This window comes from Aquarana catesbeiana, linkage group LG06 (genome assembly GCF_042186555.1).
Source record: "Aquarana catesbeiana isolate 2022-GZ linkage group LG06, ASM4218655v1, whole genome shotgun sequence".
Lineage (NCBI taxonomy): Eukaryota > Metazoa > Chordata > Amphibia > Anura > Ranidae > Aquarana > Aquarana catesbeiana.
Genome location: NC_133329.1, coordinates 130,319,646 through 130,341,285, shown reverse-complemented (window position 1 = coordinate 130,341,285; position 21,640 = coordinate 130,319,646). Strand labels below are relative to the sequence as shown.

Below are 21,640 nucleotides of genomic sequence, written 5' to 3'. Positions count from 1 at the left end.
CATGTACCGGCATAAAATAAGCATCAATAAAGCCCTATGCATTTCGCGAGACCCTGCTCGCTCTTCAGGGGCGGATGCATGAATGTTGTATCTGCAATGTAAGTAATAAGATCAATAAATGTACGTGGTTGGTAAATGGGGGCAGATGGAATGGTTAGCAAGAGAGGCCTGATGCAGAGACCTCATACTTACCGGAGTCTGAGATGAATCGCCAAACGCTGGATATCGAGATGGCAGCAGTGTAATGCATCCAGCTCGGGAGCTGAGGAGGCGGAACAAAACAAGGCCACAATAGGGGAACATCCGGAGGATCAGCACGGACTGGGTAGGGGTATTTCTCACTGCGGTCTCCACTTAGCCCCTTAACATTGTGTCTGGAAAATGTCTGCAAGGATGCATATATATCAGAGGGCATCATAACTGCAAAATGAACTTATTGTATAGGGTTCTAAGCTTTAATTTATATATACATAAAGATGTAAGTGAGTGAATTAAGGTTATAAGAGTATCTTGGTATGAACAAGCTAACTGAGATATGGAATATAGTAAATGCATGAATGCATGGTTATAAAACTGGTATAGGCAGAGAGACTACTGGGCAATGTAGAATGATATAGTATTACATGTTTTTATACACATGTAATACTATATCATTCTACATTGCCCCGTAGTCTCTCTGCCCATACCAGTTTTATAACCATGCATTCATGCATTTACTATATTCCATATCTCAGTTAGCTTGTTCATACCAAGATACTCTTATAACCTTAATTCACTCACTTACATCTTTATGTATATATAAATTAAAGCTTAGAACCCTATACAATAAGTTCATTTTGCAGTTATGATGCCCTCTGATATATATGCATCCTTGCAGACATTTTCCAGACACAATGTTAAGGGGCTAAGTGGAGACCGCAGTGAGAAATACCCCTACCCAGTCCGTGCTGATCCTCCGGATGTTCCCCTATTGTGGCCTTGTTTTGTTCCGCCTCCTCAGCTCCCGAGCTGGATGCATTACACTGCTGCCATCTCGATATCCAGCGTTTGGCGATTCATCTCAGACTCCGGTAAGTATGAGGTCTCTGCATCAGGCCTCTCTTGCTAACCATTCCATCTGCCCCCATTTACCAACCACATACATTTATTGATCTTATTACTTACATTGCAGATACAACATTCATGCATCCGCCCCTGAAGAGCGAGCAGGGTCTCGCGAAATGCATAGGGCTTTATTGATGCTTATTTTATGCCGGTACATGCTGGGTATTATTGATGTCTGCATTATGTTTACATACTTCCCTGTCCACATGTATGTACATTTTATCATCTTATTTTGTATGTGTACTTACTGACCCAGCAATTTTCAAGTTTTATTGTTGCTCATTGATGTATAACATTTGTAATAAATCTTTGTATATTTACGTTCATCTGTTTTGTGTACATTGGCTATTATGCCTGGTAACTCACAATCATTGTTGTTACCGCTCAGTTACATAACATTTTGAAATGAATAAATTGATTTTGTCTCAGTGTTCATTGTGGACATTGGCTAAACCTCTCTCACCTCATCTAAAGTCCCAGGGCTATTTTTCTTGTTTTTTTAGAAATCTGCCATATTTGCTGAAACCCTGTTCAAAAAACTGCTGAACCTATCAGATATTCCGCCTACATATGTAGTTGAGAGGGCGCACAGGGTGCCCACTGGAAAACACCTGGAGGGTGCACCTCCCAGACCATTCCTGGTACGACTTTTGAACTTCCGAGATAGGGATATGATTTTGGCAGAGGCAAGAAAGCATCCTGAATTGCCATATGAAAACACCAAGCTAATGCTATTCCTGGATTTCTCGGCTGAGGTTCAAAAATGCCACAGATCCTTCAACGAGGTGAGACGCAGACTTTGGGGGAAAAAATATCAAGTATGGTATGCTGTACCCTTGCCGTCTGCGGATTCCCCACGGCACGGTCCGATTTTTTGATACGCCTGAGGAGGCCAATCAATGGATTGATAATCTGTGAGCCAAGGGCTGGGGTCCCACTTCTCTTGAAAAGATTTGGGGATCCTGATATCTACGGGGTGGAGGATGGCCTGCATAGTAGGGGCTAGTAGTGTACCCTAACTCCCTCACCTTTTAGAATCCTTCTTTAACATGCTGCTTGCAGGACTAGGACTTCCTGGAGGACACTTGCACCATCATATTCCTGCTGGAGGTGTTTTTACCTTTTGGTGTATAAAGAAACCACCACTCCTGGAAATATGTGGGGGGAGGGTCTGCCATCACTCCTTCTCTGGGGCACGGAACAGAGATGACACAGGAGCAGATACTTTGTTTTTTTTTAACTGACTTCTATCAGGAAACTCTTTTGTAGGTTTTCATTCTAGATGTTTTAGATCTATTTTTTTGGTCATGTTTTCTGCAAGTTTTTGACGAGTTTCGAGACTGCGCTGCGTGTAGTTGTTTGAAGGTTTTACACAGCAGCAGGGAGTTACATGGGATTGGGTATATTTTTGTGTTCGGCTGTGCAATGTTCCATACTACTCCCTTGGCTGCTTCGGACCTGTAATCTAAATGAGACCCTCAGTGGTCACTGGTCGCTTGAATTAACATAGGCAATAGGGTTTTAACTTTAGGGCGCTCCTGGATCCAACGTGTCATGCATGCTACGTATTCCACGTACGCCAGGGGATTGGCTATTCTAATCAGCAAATCCGTCACCTGTACTGTTCATCAGGTCATCGCAGATCAAGGGAGCCAGTATGCGATTGTTGTGGCTGACATACATATGCATAAAATGGTGTTGGTAAATGTATATGTACCTCCCCCATTTCAGATACAGGTGCTGTATGACCTGCTGGGTAGATTGGCTCCCTTCATGCACTTACCTCTGATTGTAGCAGGTGATTTTAATGCCATTTTGAGTGCCACTCTAGACTCCTAACCCAAAGAGAGCTGCATCTGTAGAATTGTTAGCCTGGGCGGAGATGGCTGCTCTCACGGAGTTGTGGCGATGGAAATATCCTACCACCAGAAGTTTTTCACACTTCTCTAAAACATAGGTCTTCCTCACGGATCGATCTAGCTTTCACAAATGCTTCAATGATGCAGTTGGTGAGGGGAGCTAATTATATTGCAGAGGGCCTGTCAGACCACATACCTCTACTGGTACATATTGGTCTACCTTTTACAGATGGGGGGGGGGGGGGTGCATGGCGGTTAAGCCCAGGTTGGTTAGAGGTAGAATCTGTCGCTTCCCAGATGGCACCAGTATTTTCTGGTTACTGGGGGGACAACCTGCAGTCGGCTCCCTTGCCTATAGTTTGGGATGCCTTTAAGACGTGTATGCGAGGTCAGTATATATCAGCGATCAAGAAAGCACGCAAAAAATGTAATGTCTTGTCACAGGAACTGTAGGACAGAGAGAATGTGTGAGCTGGCCCATGCAACCAACCAGTCAAACGTTACCTATACCGAACTACTGGAAGCACGCCGTCTTTTGGCATTACATTTGACTGAGCTGACACACACATCCTGGATGAGGAGGGCAGAATCCCTTTTCGAACAAGGAGATAAAAACGGAAAACTGCTAACTATTTTGGTAGTAGAACAGAGTCCAGACCAATATCCCCTGCATTACCAACTCTCAGGGAACCTTACTAACAGACCCTAATGACATTCTAGACACTTTTGTAGACTATTATACGCCTATCCCGACTTATAACGAACAGGACTTATAATCCCTATTTTCTTCCCTGCACATTCCAGTGTGACAGGAGACAGATAAAAATAGCTTAGAGGTAGAAATCACAGAGAGAGAAATTGAAACTGCCATCAGATCATTCCCGTCCAAATCTCGATTTTTGCATAGAGCGGTATAGGTTGCATCTAGAAGCTCTTGTCCCGAGACTTAAGACCCTGTTCCACTTTTGCTTAGAACATGGGATTCTACCGGATTCTCTCATGGAGGCTCAGGTGGTTCTGCTACCCAAACTGGGCAAGGACCTCTTGAGCTGCTCTTCTTATAGACCAATAGCTCTCCTCAATCAGGATCTCAAGATCCTAATGAAGATACTAGCCACAAGATTATCGAAGGTAGACGTAGATCAAACGGGCTACATTCCCCAGAAATCCACAGACACCAATCTTCGCAGACTGTTTGTACACTTACAGATCAACCATTTTAATCCTGGAGCCAGAGTGATAGTGTCCTTAGACATGGCCAAAGCCTTTGACTCCATGGACTGGCACTATATGTCCATGGTCCTAGGGTATATGGGGTTTGGAGATGTGTTTCTTACCTGGATCTCTCTGCTCTACAATAGGCCCAAGTTGACAATTAAGATCGTCAGTCTCTGCACAGTTCTCGGTGGGTAGGGGGACGTGTCAGGGATGTCCACTCTCACCGGCCTTATTCGCTTTGGCCATTGAACCCATAGATATCGCTCTGCGAGCATCCACAGAGGTAAAGGCTCTTGAGGTGGGAGGTATTCAAGAATGCACTGCCCTATATGCGGATGACATGCTCCTCTTTTTAGAGGACCTGGGATCCATCACTAGAAGCAGTATTTGAGATTCTAGGCACCTTTACTAATTTTTCGGGTCTATGAGTCAATTGGGAGAAATCCAATGTCATGGCTTTTGATGATTGGGCTCGGGCTCGAGCATCACCCCTGGTCCCTATGGCTTGGGTATCTGAATTTAAATATCTGGGTATTCGTATATCTCCCAAAGTAGATGACTATCTAATACTCAGTTTAATGCCGCTACTTGCAAAGGTTAAGATTCAGCTGGACGCCTGGAAGTGTTTACCACTTTCCCTGATCGGTAGGGTGAATCTTCTTAGGATGAAGCTTTTACCAGTTTTTTTGTATTTTCTGCGCAACGCTCCAATATGGGTCCCATGTTCCTTCTTTAAGCGTGCAAATAGTCTGTTTAGCTCCTTGCTATGGTGCTCAGGTCACCCCAGAATAGGTCTCCGTACCCTACAGGGAACCCCTTGGACATGGAGGATTAGCTCTCCCAGATTTGTTTAAGTATTTTATAGTAGGGCAAATGGTGGTTGCCAGGCGCTGGCTGGTAAGAGATGATGGCGATGCAGCAACAGTACTTGAGGCTGCACTTATGGGATCCTACGAGAGTCTTTACTATTCGGTGCATAGGGGACCACAGGTGTTGGCGCCTTTGACTGACTCCATGCATGCTACTATTTGGGCGTGGTACAGGGCAAAGGTGCTAATGCGCTCTGAAACCATGGTGTGGTCGCCAGACACTCCCTTATGGTTTAATCTTAGACTATCCCATTTTGGTGAAATTCCGGACCCGATAATATGGGCCTGAGTCGGCATCAAACAATTGAAGAACATAGTGGGGGGGGGAGGAGAGGCTGCTCACCTTTGATCAATTAAAAGATGGACACGACCTCCTGAACTGGTACTTCTTCTGTTATCTCCAGCTGCGGCACGTATTCATCACACAGTTTGGTGCAGGCACAGTGGAAATCCAATCTTCACCCCTGGAACAGTTGCTCTGTGACAAATCCATGCAAAAGACGCTGTCGGAAGCGTATAAAGAGCTGTTTTTTGAAAGGCCCAAGACACTCAGCAAGTGTAGGGATAAATGGATCTCACTAGTCCCCAATTTTCAGAGGGATGATTGGGATGATATGTGGGATCACCCATTCCGGGTCCTAGTGTCGGTCGTGACTGGTATATTCAATTTAAGATGCTTCATAGGGTATTACACCTCAGCGAGAATAGCCAGTATATACGGTTTGGATGATGCGGCTTGTTGGTGCTGTACCACCACCATGGTGGATTTCGGCCATATATTCTGGTATTGCCAGCAGATATGGGAGTTCTGGGCAGGGGTCACCAAAACCATTCAAGGCCTACTTTCCCCTTGACAATATCAGTATGCCTCCTAGGTCTGGTGGGAGAAGTGGCTCCGCACAGGGCTCAAAGGACCCTGCTCTCTCTCTCTCTGTTCTATGCACATAAGGCTATCCTACTATGCTGGAAAAAGCCTGAGGCTCCCTCCCTGGCCTACTGGAAGAGAATAGTGAACAAGGCATTGCCCTTCTATAAAGCCACTTACTTGAGTAGGGTTTGCCCCAAAAAGTTTGAAAAAGTATGGCAATGCTGGCTCTCATTCAATGAAACTTTGTAATAGGAGGTTTAAATAACGCATAAACGGAATATCCATGTATTTCAATGGCCTGGCATGCTTGGCAGTGACCAAATGATTATGTGTACCATTCTATATCTCATCTAGCTTACACTGCTCTAATTGCTGAAATATTGCTAAAAGGGTAATTAATACTGTTTACCTGTAATTTATGGGACATTGCAAAAAAGGTAAGAGGGGGGGATGGTGGTTGTTTTTGCACTTTGTGTATGGTTTATAAAAATATGAATAAAAAGAATTTTACAAAAAAAAAAAAAGGTTAATGGAGTCAAGACGAAATTGAATATCCCTGAACTTTTGTCTTAGGGACTTGCTTTTTTGTCAGGTCTATTTTTCCGCTTCTAATCCATTTTCTTCTGTTGTAGAAAATGTATCTTCTCTTTTTCTTTATATTGTATTCTATTTGTTGTGTACATAACCACTTTAGGCCTGGAAGGATTCACCCCCTTCCTGACGGGCCATTTTTTGCGATACGGCACTGCGTCGCTTTAACTGACAATTGCACGGTTGTGCGGCGCTGTATCCAAACAAAATTGACGTCCTTTTTACCCTACTAATAAAGCTTTCTTTTGGTGGTATTTGGTCACCTCTGCGGTTTTTATTTTTTGCGCTATAAACAAAAAAAGCTAGAATTTTGAAAAAAAAACACTATTTTTTACTTATTGCTATAATAAATATCCCCAAATTTAACAAATTTAAACAAAAACAATTTTTTTCCTTAGTGTAAAATAAGGTGAAAACCTCTAAGCCGCACACCCTGGACACCACGATTATCAATATAACCAAATATAGAGAAGCTCATAGTATAACCAAAGGTCAAATAGTAAAAAGAAAATTGATAATTCATTTCATACCGCGCTCAAATGAACAAGTAGTATTAAAAATAAATACAAATCAATATAAAAAATGTGTGATCAAATAATGTTCAAATGTTGATATAAATTTTCAATAAAGTCCAAAAAACAACCACCGCCACCGATTCTACAATCAAGTGCACAGTAATGAAATAAATTCAGTGACAGGAATGGAAAGTGCTGTCTCCCACCGGTTTAGGCAAACACCCAACTCACCAGATTCATCAGACACCCATAACAGGTGTCAGATAAGCAGAAAGATGTAGTCATCCATATAGATGCCTCTCACCAGCGAAGTAAAGATGTGGCCACTGATGCAGAGACCTCTCACCAGTGATGTAGCCAGACGGGATTTAAAAGTAAAGGAGAAAAGAACTCCTTATAGCGTAACTTGTAGCCATTTATTCATAAAATTTAGTTCCAATTGAAAACACATAAAATGGAGCTGGTACGCCTAGCTGCGTTCCACCTGTACTCCAGCACAATGGCAGAAGTGACAAATCACGTATTGCGTAAGCTGACACGTTTCGTCAGCACATCTGACTTCATCAGGGGTCATGTGATCGAACCCGTCACTTCCTCCGACATCATTTATACAGTCATGGTGAATTGGATATCCAATCCACCCCAGTCCTCACAACAATTCCAAATGAGTCAGCAATTAGCATAAATTACCTACATATTATCTTATTGTCTAATTATTTCTAGGATTATTTGTTAAAAATATCAATTTTAAATAAATTTAAAACCATATAAAGGTATATTAAATCCATCATTGCACGCCCTCTCATGGTACTCCATAGATAGTGGGCCAAAGAGAAAGGGGGACATGATCCAACGGGAGTGCCGTCTTGTAGAAAAAAATGGCACCACCACATCGTAATCAATGTGCTACATACAAATATAATAAAAATGACACAAAACGGAGGGTAGGACGTGATTGGAACTCCATAACAATGAAAAATTTGAAATGTAACAATTCAAATCAATGTCTATATTGATACCAGCAGGATATAAAGTATTTAATTTATAAATCCATTCTGTTACGCCCCAGAGGAAGAAGAGGGGGGAGAAAGCACAAAAAGAAAGAGGGATCAGTAGGTAGAGGAATTTTTAACCTTAGTGATGAAGTTTTACCACAAACAAACTTAGAGTTTTAGAACTCGGTCTTATGCCTCGTACACACGGTCGGATTTTCCAGCGGAAAATGTTCAGTGGGAGCTTGTTGTCAGAAATTCGGACCGTGTGTAGGCTCTATCGAACATTTTCCATCGGAATTTCCGTCACACAATTTTGAGATCTGGATCTCAAATTTTCCGACAACAAAATCCGTTGTCGTAAATTTCGATTGTGTTCGGACACACAAAGTTCCACGCATGCTCGGAATCAAGCAGAAGAGCTGCACTGGCTATTGAACTTCATTTTTCTTGGCTCGCCGTACATGTTGTACGTCACCGCGTTCTTGACGTTCGGAGTTTCCGACAAGATTTGTGTATACAAGACAAGTTTGAGCCAACATCCGTCAGAAAGTAAACACAGACTTTGTTGACGGAAAATCCTATCGTGTGTACAGGGCATTAAATTTGCACCAGACAGGTTTAGATGGGTTCAATGCTTTCATTGATACCGAAAGGTTCATTAGAAAGCTTTACATTAAAAAACATTTTTTGGAGAAACCCAATAAAGAATCTCTATGACCAGTGAACCTAGGGAGTACCAGGACAGTGGTTTAAGAAATGATTCCACCTTTTAACCTTAAGAAATTCTCCAATCAGTTCTTGGAGGTTTTCAAGTCCATGGTGGAACAGGACATAAGACTAATTAAAACCATGACAAATAAGAGCAAAGGGAATGTACAAAAAAGGGTTGGAAGCATTAGAAGAAAAAATAATATATAGTCATACTAAGCCGACAAAGGGGGGGGGGGATTGTGGTTTTAAGGAAAAAAGATAATGCTAAAGAATTGAAAAGATTGATGGGAGATAAGGATACGTATAAGAAACTGGGAGGTAACCCTGGAAACAAGCTAAAAGCCCATCTCACAAAACTGGTTAATAAAAGCCCAAACTATGGGCATAGTTACAAAAAAGGAAGCTAGATATCTGGTCCCAGAGGAACCCAGACTACCTGTCATCTACCAGCTCCCAAAAATCCACAAGGATAGTCTGTGTCCCCCTGGGAGACCCATATTGAGTGGCATTGATTCCATTTTCTCCAGGGTAGGAGAGTGCACAGACTATTTCCTGCAGCCTATAGTTCAAGCCTGCCCTTCATATCTTAGGGACAGTAAGCATTTGATGAACATATTGCAGGATATCCCCATCATGGATGACACAATACTTGTCACCATTGATGTGGAATCATTGTATACTAGCCTCAAACATGATGTCATTACCACCACAAGGAAGGCTTTAGATACACATACAAATCTTAAGACCCAACAGAAGAAATGTATTATGTCTCATTTGGACTTAGCTATGACCAACAACTAGTTTTGGCATGAGGATGCATATTTCAATCAGATCAAATGTGTAGCTATGGGAGCCAAATATGCCCCCAGTGTAGCTAACCTTTTACTTAGTGGGAAGAACAGGTTATATACTTTGGACACATTCCAGAGGTGATTTTGTACAAATGGTACATCCATGACATTGTCATCCTCTGGAATGGCGGCATGGAAAAACTGTCTGACTTCCTTACCCAAATTAACATCAATGAATGTGGGCTAAGATTCATGTGAACATGGGACTTAAACCAGATACGTTTCCTGGATTTGGTACTTACCAAGTCCAGTGGTTGTATCATTACAAAACCATTCTTTAAGGAAACCGATAGAAATGGCTATATACCAACAGCCAGTTGCCACCACCCAAAATGGTTGGGGGTGATCCCCAAGGGACAATTTATGCGTATTCGGCGCAATTGTACCAATGTGGAGGACCATGCCCTACAAGCAGAGGTGGCAACGAACAAATTTAAAGAGAAGGGCTATAGAGAAGATGTTCTAACAACCATTCAGACACAAGTACAAAATTTAGATCGGGACCTATTGGAGAATAGACCAAAGAGATCTTATGATAATAAGAACAACTTGGCATTTCTGACGGATTTCAGCAGGTATTATAAATCTCTAGAACATGTCATTAAAAAGCATTGGCCAATTACTTTTGAAAGACAATACTCTAGCCAATCTCCCAAAGCAACCTAGATTCATCTATCGCAGGGCCCTTATTTGAAGGAATAGACTTTCACCAAATGTCTATAACCCTCCCAAAAAGATCCGTACTTAACTTGATTCAACAGGCTTTTACCACTGTAATGCCCTGTACACACGATAGGATTTTCCGACAGCAAATGTTCGATGGGAGCTTGTTGGAAATTCCGACCGTGTGTAGGCTCCATCGGACATTTTCTGTCGGAATTTCCGACAAACAAAATTTGAGATCTGGATCTCAAATTTTCCGACAACAAAATCCGATGTCGAAAATTCCGATCGCGTGTACACAATTCCAACACACAAAATTCCACACATGCTTGGAATCAAGCAGAAGACTGGCTATTGAACTTCATTTTTCTCGGCTCGTCATACGTGTTGTACCTCACCGCGTTCTTGACGTTCAGAATTTCCGACAAGATTTGTGTGACCGTATGTATGCAAGACAAGTTTGAGCCAACGTCGGAAATAAATCCAAGATTTTGTTGTCGGAAAATCCTATCGTGTGTACAGGGCATAAGTGGTTTAAGGCATGTAGGACAAACAATATAACCAAGAGGAAGGTGCAGACCTTTAGATCTTCAGGTAACAGTAAACAGTTTGAGATAGACAAGTTTATTTCTTGTGATTCCACCCATGTCACTTACCTGATATTCCGTCCGTGCGTGCTCCAGTATGTGGGGCGCACGACCAGGAAATTGGGGGTTAGAATAAACTAACATTTGAATAATATAGAAACGGTTTCCAAAACAGTTTGTCCAACCATTTTAAGATCTACCACAATCAGGATGCCAGTTTGGCCACTTTTTGTGGGATTGATAAGATCATGCCACATTGTGGGGGTTAGTATGAGACAAAAAGTGTCCAAAAATGAAACAGAATGGTTTTCTAAATTAAATACTTTATATCCTGCTGGTATCAATATAGACCTTTATTTGAATTGTTACATTTCAAATTTTTCATTGTTATGGAGTTCCAATCACGTCCTACCCTCCGTTTTGTGTCATTTTAATTTTATTTGTATGTATTCAGCAACCATTTTTTTTCCACAAGATGGCACTCCCATTAGATCATGTCCCTCTTTCTCTTTTTTTTCTGTTTGGACCACTATCTGTGGAGTACCATGAGAGGGAGTGCAATGATGGATTTAATATACCTTTTTTATATGGTTTTAAATTTATTATTTAAAATTGATATTTTTTACAAATAATCCTAGAAATAATTAGACCACTAATATGTAGCTAATTTATGATAATTTTTGACTCCTTATTTAGAGGAGTTGGTGAGGATTGGAGTGGATTGGAAATCCAATTCACCATGACTGTATAAATGATGTCGGAAGAAGTGACGGGTCCGATCACATGACCCCTGATGACGTCAGACGTGCTGACAAAACGCGTTGGATTACACAATACGTGATAAGTCACTTCCGCCATTGTGCTGGAGCGCAGGTGGAATGCAGCTAGGTGTATCGGCTCCATTTTATGTGTTTTTTATTGGAAGAAAGTTTTATGAATAAATGGCTACAAGTTACACTATGTGGAGGTGTTTTCTCCTTTACTTATAAATCCCATCTGGATACATCGCTGGTGAGAGGTGTCTGCATCGGTGGCCACATCTTTGTCGCTGTTGAGAGGCATCTACATGGATGGATACATCTTTCTGCTTATCTGACACCTGTCATGGGTGTCTGATGAATCTGGTGAGTAGGATGTTTGCCTAAACCGATGGCAGACGGCACTTTCCATTTCTGTCCCTGAATTTATTTAATCACTGTGCACTTGGTGATGGTTGTTTTTTAGACTTTATTGAAAATTTCTTCCTCAGTTTAGGCCGATATATATTCTTCTACATTTTTTTGGTAAAAAAAAAAATCGCAATATAGATAATTGCGTATATTGATTGGGTTGCGCAAAAAGTTAGAGCGTCTACAAAATAGGGGATTTATGGCATTTTTGTTATTATTATTATTATTATTATTTTTACTTTTAATGGTGGCGATCTGCGATTTTTATCAGGACTGGGACATTGCGGTGGACAGATCGGACACTTTTTTGGGACCAGTGACATTTATACAGCGATAAAAATTGCCACTGATTACTGTATAAATGGCAGGGAAGGGTTTAACACTAGGGGCGATGAAGGGGTTAAATGTGTTCCCTCAGTGTGTTCTAACTTTAGGGGGGATGGGACTTGCCTGGGGGAGGAGACCGATCGGTGTTCCTATATACTAGGACCACATGATCTGTCTCCTCTCCCCTGCCAGACGGTAGATTTGTGTGTTTACACACACAGATCCTCGTTCTAACTGTCAGGAGCCATCGCGGGTGCCCAGCGGACATCGCGACCGTCGGGCACGCTCATTGGCTCCTCAGTACTGCGGCGAGCGCCCTACACCTACGGCGATTCGCGCAGGGGAGCCATTCTGCCGCCGTCAATTGGCGGGCGGTCAGCAAGAGGTTAATTACCATAATTCTGAACTTGTGATTTTACTGATAAGGATGTATTCTAATAACGCTCCCTTTAAAAAGTATTGTTTGTTTTATTGTAAGAAGATATGAAACATATTTTATAGGTTGCCAATATGGTATGTATTTTTAATTGTTCTTATGTTAAGCTTTAGAAGGTCATGATAACATGTTGGCAAGAACAGCTTACTGCAAATTTCATGTTGTTAGGCCACATTAACCACTTTGGCCCCGGAGGATTTGGCTGCCCAATAACCGGGCCATATTTTGCGATTCGGCACTGCGTCGCTTTAACTGACAATTGCACGTGCGGCGTGGCTCCCAAACAAAATTGACATCCTTTTTTTCCCACAAATAGAGCTTTCTTTTGTTGGTATTTGATAACCTCTGCGGTTTTATTTTTTGCGATATAAACAAAAATGGAGCGACAAGAAAAATTAAAAAAGCAATATTTTTTACTTTCTGCTATAATAAATATCCCCAAAAAATATATAAAAAAAACAATTTTTCCCTCAGTTTAGGCTGATACGTATTCTTCTACATATTTTTGGTAAAAAAATTGCAATAAGCATTTATTGATTGGTTTGCACAAAAGTTATAGCGTTTACAAAATAGGGGATAGTTTTATGGCATTTTTAGCCTCAACAGCATTTTTGAGCCTCAACAGCCGAAAAAAGAAAGAAAGCCTGACCAGTGTTTTTACTATGTGACCGTACGAAAAGTGCAACTCTATCAGGGAAGTCAGAAAAGCCAGGATAGTAACCTCAGAAGGATCAGACGGTGAAAAACCATTATCCCTGGAGAAAACGACCCATTTTGCCCATGAGGAAGAGTAATCCGCCCACGTATGCGGCGCCACTGAGCTCCTAATAGCCCGAAACTCCACCGTCAAATCAGGGCCCACAGTTGCACAGGGCATGCCCGTCCCACTGGGTCCGCACTGGGAAGTAGCTGCTGTAAAAGAGGGATGTGCATACGAGAGAGGGAGTCTTGCCTTTAGCCAAATGTTGTATTTCAAGCATAGAAACACTAAATGCCTTAAAACTTGAATGACGAATAAAGATTTGGAAGACAGACAGTTCACTGCAAATGATACACCCTTATTATCCGTGTGTAGCAGGATGCGCTTGTTGGCTCATTGAGAACCCCACAATTCCACAGCCACCGCCACCAGAAATAGTTATAGTTCTAGTTCTAACAATGTTTCTAGTAGCCTTCTTGAGCACCTAGGATTCCGGCCACCTACCACAGGACCAATGCGTGTCCCAAATGACTGCAAAACCATGACCCTGCAGCATCAGTGAAATGGTGGAAAGCATCAGAATCCACGACTAACGCCTCATGGAAGAAGAACCCGTGATTAAAGGACTCCAAAAAATTCACCCAAACTAACAAATCGTCCCTAAGCGACCACGTAAGGAAGTAGGAAGTAGCTAAATACAAGCGCCTAGAAAAAACTCTACCCATAGGCATAACTCTGCCGGTGAAGGCTAAGCGACCCAGCAAAGATTGCATCTCTCTGAGCGTGATCTTTTTCCGCCTCAAAAAGATTGCAGTTATGGAACGGATTCTGTCCATTTTCGCTGGAGGAAGCCTAAACTCCAACAATACCGTGTTAATTGTGAAACCCAAGTATTCCAAAGAAACTGATGGAAAAACAGTCTTCTGAGGTGCTAAGGGAGCACCAAAAAACTGCGCCACTTCCAAAAAGAAATGAAACAACACCGCGCAAATACCGGAGTCCAGGGGGCCTATAAACAAAATAATCCAAATAATGAACTATTCCCTCCCAACCAGATTCAAAACATACCACCCAATTCAAAAAGGAGGAAAAATCCTCAAAGTATGCACAGGATAACGCACAGCCCATAGGCAGGCATTTATCAAAAAAATAAAACCCATCAAAATAAAACCCCAAAGAATTAAACGCCAAAGGACTAATGGGCAAGAGCTGAAAGGCCGACTTTATGTCTGCCTTTGCCAGTAACGCTCCTGCTGAGCTAATCCTAGAAATTGCATCCTCAAAAGTGGAATAGGATACCGAACAAAAAGCGTCATCAATCTCATCATTCAGAGAAGACCCCTTGGGAAAAGAAAGATGGTGAATTAACCAAAATGATTTAGGATTTTTTTTTTAGGGACCACCCCCAAAAGATGAAATTTGAAAATTCGGAAACGGAGGGGATAAAAAAGGGCCGGCTACACAAGCTTTCTCTATAGCCTTCAGCACCTTTTCTCTATCTGCGGGGAACAAGCAACAGACTTAAGATTAAGGACGTTAGTACAATCCTCACCCAAGAACTCTGGCAAAGGAAAACCCATTGCAAAACCCTCATGCAGAAAGCCGACTTTCACCCTGTTTGGGTACCGCTCCAACCATGGGAGCATGTTTTGAAGCCTCACTGGAGTGCAGGCTTTTCTGAAAAATATTGCGCTGAGAGGGAGCAGCGCCAGAAGTTTTCTTTTAGCATTTTGCTACCGGATGTCTGCCGGAAGAAAAAGAACATTCATGCTTGTAACGGCAAGATGTGTTCCACTTACATTGGGACTCCTTGTAAGCGAAACACACACCCTTCCGATAGGCTTGCCCTGTTAGACCACTAACCTGCGTTCTATAGCCAAACAATTTTTGTGGTAGAATCAAGTTCAACTACCACTCCACGTCCTTCATGCCCCATCGCAAGGACGGATGTACTGCTAGCTTCTGGCGGAAGGACTTATCATAGTGAAACCACCCAAAACCGCCAAAGTTTTTTTTACGTCTCCAGTCCATGCTGGAATAAGCTGCTCTTCAACTCGGGACGCTTTTCAGACATGACGCTGGCAAAAATGCAGAATCCCTGCAATCAGTTAAAAAAGGAACGTGGAACCGGTCTGCGCCGTTCCTTATCTGACCTATCATCCCCCTTCTTGTCATAACTCCTGCAAGAAAAATCCTTAGCTGAGGGCAAAAGCAAAATGTCAATAAAATTCCCATTCCATATTCGCTCCCTTAAAGCAGCAGGCAGGTGAAGCCCCAGAGGAGAAACCTCACAAGGCAAAGTCTTTCTTTTTTTTTAACACACCTCTGGCACATGTGTCTACGCAGCTGCTTTACAGGTGCTAGTAACTGTTGACCCTGAAGTGGTGCAGAGGGAGTATTACCAGCATGACACAAACTGTCAGCATTAACCTGTGCACCAGACAAAGCCTGCACTACTTTAGACAAAGAAAAAATCAAATTAGAAAACACAGATACATGGGGTAACTCACCAGGAGACACTTGCACATCCTCCTGAATCCTGGGACCAGGATGTGGCGGCTGCTCTAACTGCGATTCTCCCCAGGTGGACAGGGCATCCTGCAGGGACGATGCAGAGACTCCAGGCTCTTCGGAATGCCTGCGCTCCGCTGGCTCTAGAAACATGGCTGCCACAGGAGAAGTGGGAGGAGGCACCTCCTGCTGTGTCACCGCCCGTGCTCCCAACCGTCCTCTGTTGCTTCTAGTCCTCCTGGTTGCAGGGGGGAGGGGGAACTGCCCTCCTCTTCTGGAAACCCTGCAAGGGATTCCCCAGATTCTCTCTCTCTCACTCTCTCAGCTTGTCACGTCTCCCACGGCGACTCATCGAATCGCTCCCGGCTGGCATGTGGAGTAGCTAAGTAGCAGGTAAATCTTGCAGGAGTGTCCCGCTCCCAGCCTTGTCTTCAGCCCCTACTGCATCCAGGGCCATGCACCACTAAAGCCATGCTACTCCTCAGCTACCCTCCGCTCTTTCCAGCAGCTGTCTTAGTAAAGGCTCCATGCTGTGAAGCACAATAGACGTCACCTCCTTTTGCTTGAAGGTCCAAAGAGGACCAGAACTGGATCCAGCTACCTTAAATACCTTTGGGCCAGCATCCCATAATAATCCCAGGTGTTCCAATTGGCTTTTTTAGCCCATCTGGGATACCACTAAAATTCTTAAAGGACCATGCACTTACTGCAAATTAATAGAGGGGGATAGCAGCCACATTCCCATGGAGGTGTGCCCAAAGAGTTGTGCCCCCCTTAATAACTTGCTGACCAGCCGCCGCAGTTGTACTGCGGCAACATGGCTCAGCTGCGTGAATCGCCGTTATGTTACGTCGGTAACATAGATGGCCACTAGGGGGCGCAAATGCGCCGCCCCCTGCTTGTCGCCCACAGAGCCGATGCGAGTGCCCGGCGGTCACGATCACCACCGGGCTCCCACGATTGCTCGGGGCACACTGAGAACCGGGATCTGTGTGTGTAAACACAGTTTCCGGTTCTCAGAGGGGAGAACAGACAGATTGTCTGTTCATACAGAGTATGAACAGCGATCTGTCGTCTCCCCTGCACAGTCCCATCCCCCCTTCAGTTAGAACACACACACTAGGACACTCTTAACCCCTTCACTGCCCCCTAGTGGTTAACCCCTTCACTGCCAGTGACATTTTTACAGTAATCAATGCAATTTTATAGCATTGATCGCTGTAAAAATGCCAATGGTCACAAAAATGTGTCAGAATTGTCCGACATGTCCGCCATAATCAAGAAAAAAAGGAGGAACAAGGAAAAGTGGGACTTTGAGTGAAGCACATGGTAGCACAAAGGTAATTGAGCTGAACAAGGGAATTTTATCTGTGTACATTGTTAGTAGTTATAAATACAATGTTCATATCAGATTAATTGGTAAACATGGGGGCACAAATAACCATAAATGATAACACAATTGTCTCAGATGTGATCATTAATATCGAAAGTACAAAGTTAGACAAGATAATAAATTAATTGAATGATACATATGATGACACAAGGTCATAGGTAAAACCATAATAAAATTCCAGAGTTCAACATGGGCTAGATTGAATAACGAATATAGTTGCGAGGTAATGCCTGCAGGACCTGAGGCCTCATTAAAACCTGTAGAGGTAGAAATTACGTAAAAACTTGAAGATCTAGGTGTGAATGAATGGAAACACGGCATCAAGTAGCTCTACGCGTTTCGTGGCTGACCTGCCACTCATCAGGAGCATGCACGTGATAATCTAAAATGGGAATGATATAAAGAATAATCAGTCATTGTCGAGGGGGTAGGGTAGAACCCCCATTGGCACCTAAGTGCTTACCTACCAGTTGAGGCCCATCGGTTACCAGTGCGCCATAATGTTGCAGTCCCAATAAAAATCGCAGATCGCCGCCATTACTCGTAAAAAAAAAAAATTAATAATAAAAAAGCCATAAAACTATCCCCTATTTTGTAAACGCTATAACTTTTGCGCAAACCAATCAATATACCCTTATTGTGATTTTTTTTTTTTTTTACCAAAAATATGTAGAAGAATACATATCGGTCTAAACTGAGGGGAAAAAAATGTATTTTTATATATTTTTGGGGGATATTTATTATAGCAAGAAGTAAAAAATATTGCGTTTTTTTCAAAATTGTTGCGCTTTTTTTGTTTATAGCGTAAAAAATAAAAACTGCACAGGCGATCAAATACCACCAAAAGAAAACTCTATTTGTGGGAAAAAAAGGACGTCAATTTTGTTTGGGTGCAACGTCACACGACTGCGCAATTGTCAGTTATAGAGACAGTGCCGAATCGCAAAAAGTGCTCTGGTCTGGAAGGGGCTAAAATCTTCCGGGGCTGAAGCGGTTAACATTCTGATGGCAGGGAAAGCTCTCAGAATACAATAGCTCTTATGTGTGGATGGTGGGGAAAACCCACTGGTTGAATGAAAAAAAAAAATTGTATTATCTATGAGATTCCTAATGCCCTGTACACACGGTTGGACATTGATCGGACATTCCGACAACAAAATCCATGGATTTTTTTTCCGATGGATGTTGGATGTTGCATACACACGGTCACACAAAGTTGTCGAAAAATTTGATCGTTCTGAACGCGGTCATGTAAAACACGTACGTCGGGACTATAAACGGGGCAGTAGCCAAAAAAGCTTTCGTTTATTAATTTATTCTGAGCATGCGTGGCACTTTGTGCGTCGGATTTGTGTACACACAATCGGAATTTCCGACAACGGATTTTGTTGTCGGAAAATTTTATAGCAAGCTCTCAAACTTTGTGTGTCGGAAATTCCTTTGGAAAATGTGTGATGGAGCCTACACATGATCGGAATTTCCGACAACAAGGTCCTATCACACATTTTCCATCGGAAAATCCTGTCGTGTGTACAGGGCATAAGAGTAATCCCAGATTTCAAAACCTATTTTTTTAAATATATACAGTATGTAGCTAGCAAAAACGCTTTTTTTTAAACCATACTTAATATCTTTTTCAGATCATCTATTTCTTGAATTTAGATTGTATACTTCAACCTATTTTTTTTTCCAAGGTCTAATATTTTAAACGAAGTCTGTTATAGTTCTAAGGTTGCTAGTTTGTTTAGAAATTCATTTTATTTAGTATTTTTGTGGGGGTTTTTTTTTCGGCTTGTTGATGGCCATAGTTAAACATTTTGGTGTCCTGTAGATGGTTATTTTAAAAACTGATAAATATTATGAGCTTTTGGGTTGTTGCAGATTTTATATCCAGTTTTCTTTCAGTGTTTCTGAATCTAATTTTTTTTGGCAATCTTAAATAGAACAGGGTTGCGATAGACCCCCTGTCGGGTATTCATTGTTGTCTCAAGTAGATTTTACCTTGCTTCCTGGTATGTAGACCCCAGCAGGGCAGCAAACAGTAATACAAAATGCAGATTCTAAACCTATTTTATCAAAAATATTTAGATATATATATTTATCACTATCAGTGTAGTGATGTATGTATTGAATGTGCAAAGAAAAATCATGATTGTAATAGAAAGTGAAGGGGAATCTTTCCAATGATTGGCAAAAAAATTACCTTTTTTAGAAGAGTGGAAAAGGGAACACATGGGGGGTTATTTACTAAAGGCAAATCCACTTTGCACTGCAAGTGCACTTGGAAGTGCAGTTGCTGTAGATCTGAGGAGGACATGCAAGAAAAATTAAAAAACAGCATTTTTGCTTGTACATTATTGGATGAAAAAATCAGCAGAGCTTCCCTCTTTTCAGATTTTCCCCTCTTTTCAGATCTTCCCCTCAGATCTAAAGCGACTGAACTTCCAAGTGCACTTGTAGTGCAGAGTGGATTTGCCTTTAGTAAATCAACCCCATCGTGTCCTTGGGACAGGATATGAAGAGCAAATATCCCCAACAAGAACTAAGACAGCAACAGCCATAAAGGTTCTATCCCATTCCTACTCTGTCCCATTCCTACTCTGTCCCATTCCTACTCTGTCCCATTCCTACTCTGTCCCATTCCTACTCTGTCCCATTCCTACTCTGTCCCATTCCTACTCTGTCCCATTCCTACTCTGTCCCATTCCTACTCTGTCCCATTCCTACTCTAAACCAATCAAACTTTGGCAGTTACAAAAAAACTTTTTTTTCAGTATTAGTAGTGTATTAAAGAATTATTCTCATAATGGCTGAGCTTCACAAACAACCTTCATAGCCTACAACATTCTTGTCCTGCGACTACCAACAAAGCACATTTTTTTTTTTTAATGTCTGCTGATTACATTTGCCTACAATTTCAGGTGAAAAACTGGTGATAGTCTCTATAATGTGCAAATCTGCAGTACACTGAGGCCAGGTTCACACCTAATGTAGGTTGTGGTTGATGCATTTTCCGGATGAGTTTTGCGTTTTTTTTTCATGCATTTATTTTATTTGTTTTGCATTTTTTGGAGGTGCCTGTGTTCTTGCAGGAGAAACCAGCAAAAACGCAAGCACTGCATTTTTTATGTGTTTCCATTGAACTCTATAGAACCAAAAATGCAGCTTGCTGTGGGAAAAAAGTCCCTGACTCTTTCTAAAATACGCACTGGTGGAAAATGCAGAGATGTGCGAAGAAAAACCCCAGCAAAGCATAATCGAATGTGCTACAGCAGGGGAAAAAATTCCCTCCTGATCCTCCGAGAGGCAACCTGCTTCTCCCTGGATCAACTTTACCTATAAATATTAACTTTAACCATTTATATTATGTACATTTACGAATGAATCCAGGCCTTTTTTAAAGCAATCCACTGAGCTTGCCAGAACCACCCCTGGAGGGAGTCTATTCCACATTTTCTCAAACCTTTCCGTATTTGGAGATGAAATCTTTTTTCCTCTAGACGTAAAGAATGCCCCTTGTCCTCTGACCTTAAAGAGGAGCTGCAGTCTGCTTACATAATTTGTAATAAAAACCTCTTTGCTATTCTGAAGCTTCCCTCCAACCACTTTGCATATTATTTTATATATACCGTACTATCATTTTGTACTTGCTAAATATGCTACAGAAATCTCCCTCCACTGAGTCTGACTGCAATCATCTTAACTGTGGGCAGCTGAAGCTGCTTCCTGTTCACTTCCTGGATTTACACCGACACACAGAGGTGCACCTCCAGCTCTGCAGCTTCCATTGGCTCTCTTATGACTCATCCAGCCTCCCTTCTTGGCAAACTCACGAGAGTGAGAGAGAGAGCTGTGCATGATGTCGTAAGCATAGGCTTTTTTCCAGACAAGAAACCAGGGAGTGGGCTGTATAAGGTATTTACTGTCAGAAAAAAAAACGTTTTACTATCCAAAGTTAAAACAACAAGGGCAGAGGATTTAATAGATGGAAAGATGAAAAAATTACAGAAGGTCCGCTTTAAAGTGAAAAACGCAACACCAATTTCACTATATGGACATGTTGATCATATCCCCCCCTTAACCTCCTCTCCTCAAGAGGGAATAGATTCAGTTCCTCTAATCTTTCCTCATAGCTGAGCTCCTCCGTGCCTCTCATTAGTTTGGTTGCCCTTCTCTGCACTTTCTCCAGTTCCCCGATATCCTTTTTGAGAACTGGCGCCCAAAACTGAACGGCATATTCCAGATGTATCTCTCTCTTTGGAGTCTTACTACA

The 21,640-nt window shown here is 42.1% G+C and overlaps 1 protein-coding gene across 2 annotated transcripts in view; it reads left to right on the top strand.

Annotated features, from left to right (window-relative positions):
• Window positions 1-21,640, top strand: part of UNKL (unk like zinc finger) — a 246,284-nt gene that overhangs the window by 130,077 nt on the left and 94,567 nt on the right. The window lies entirely within an intron of this gene.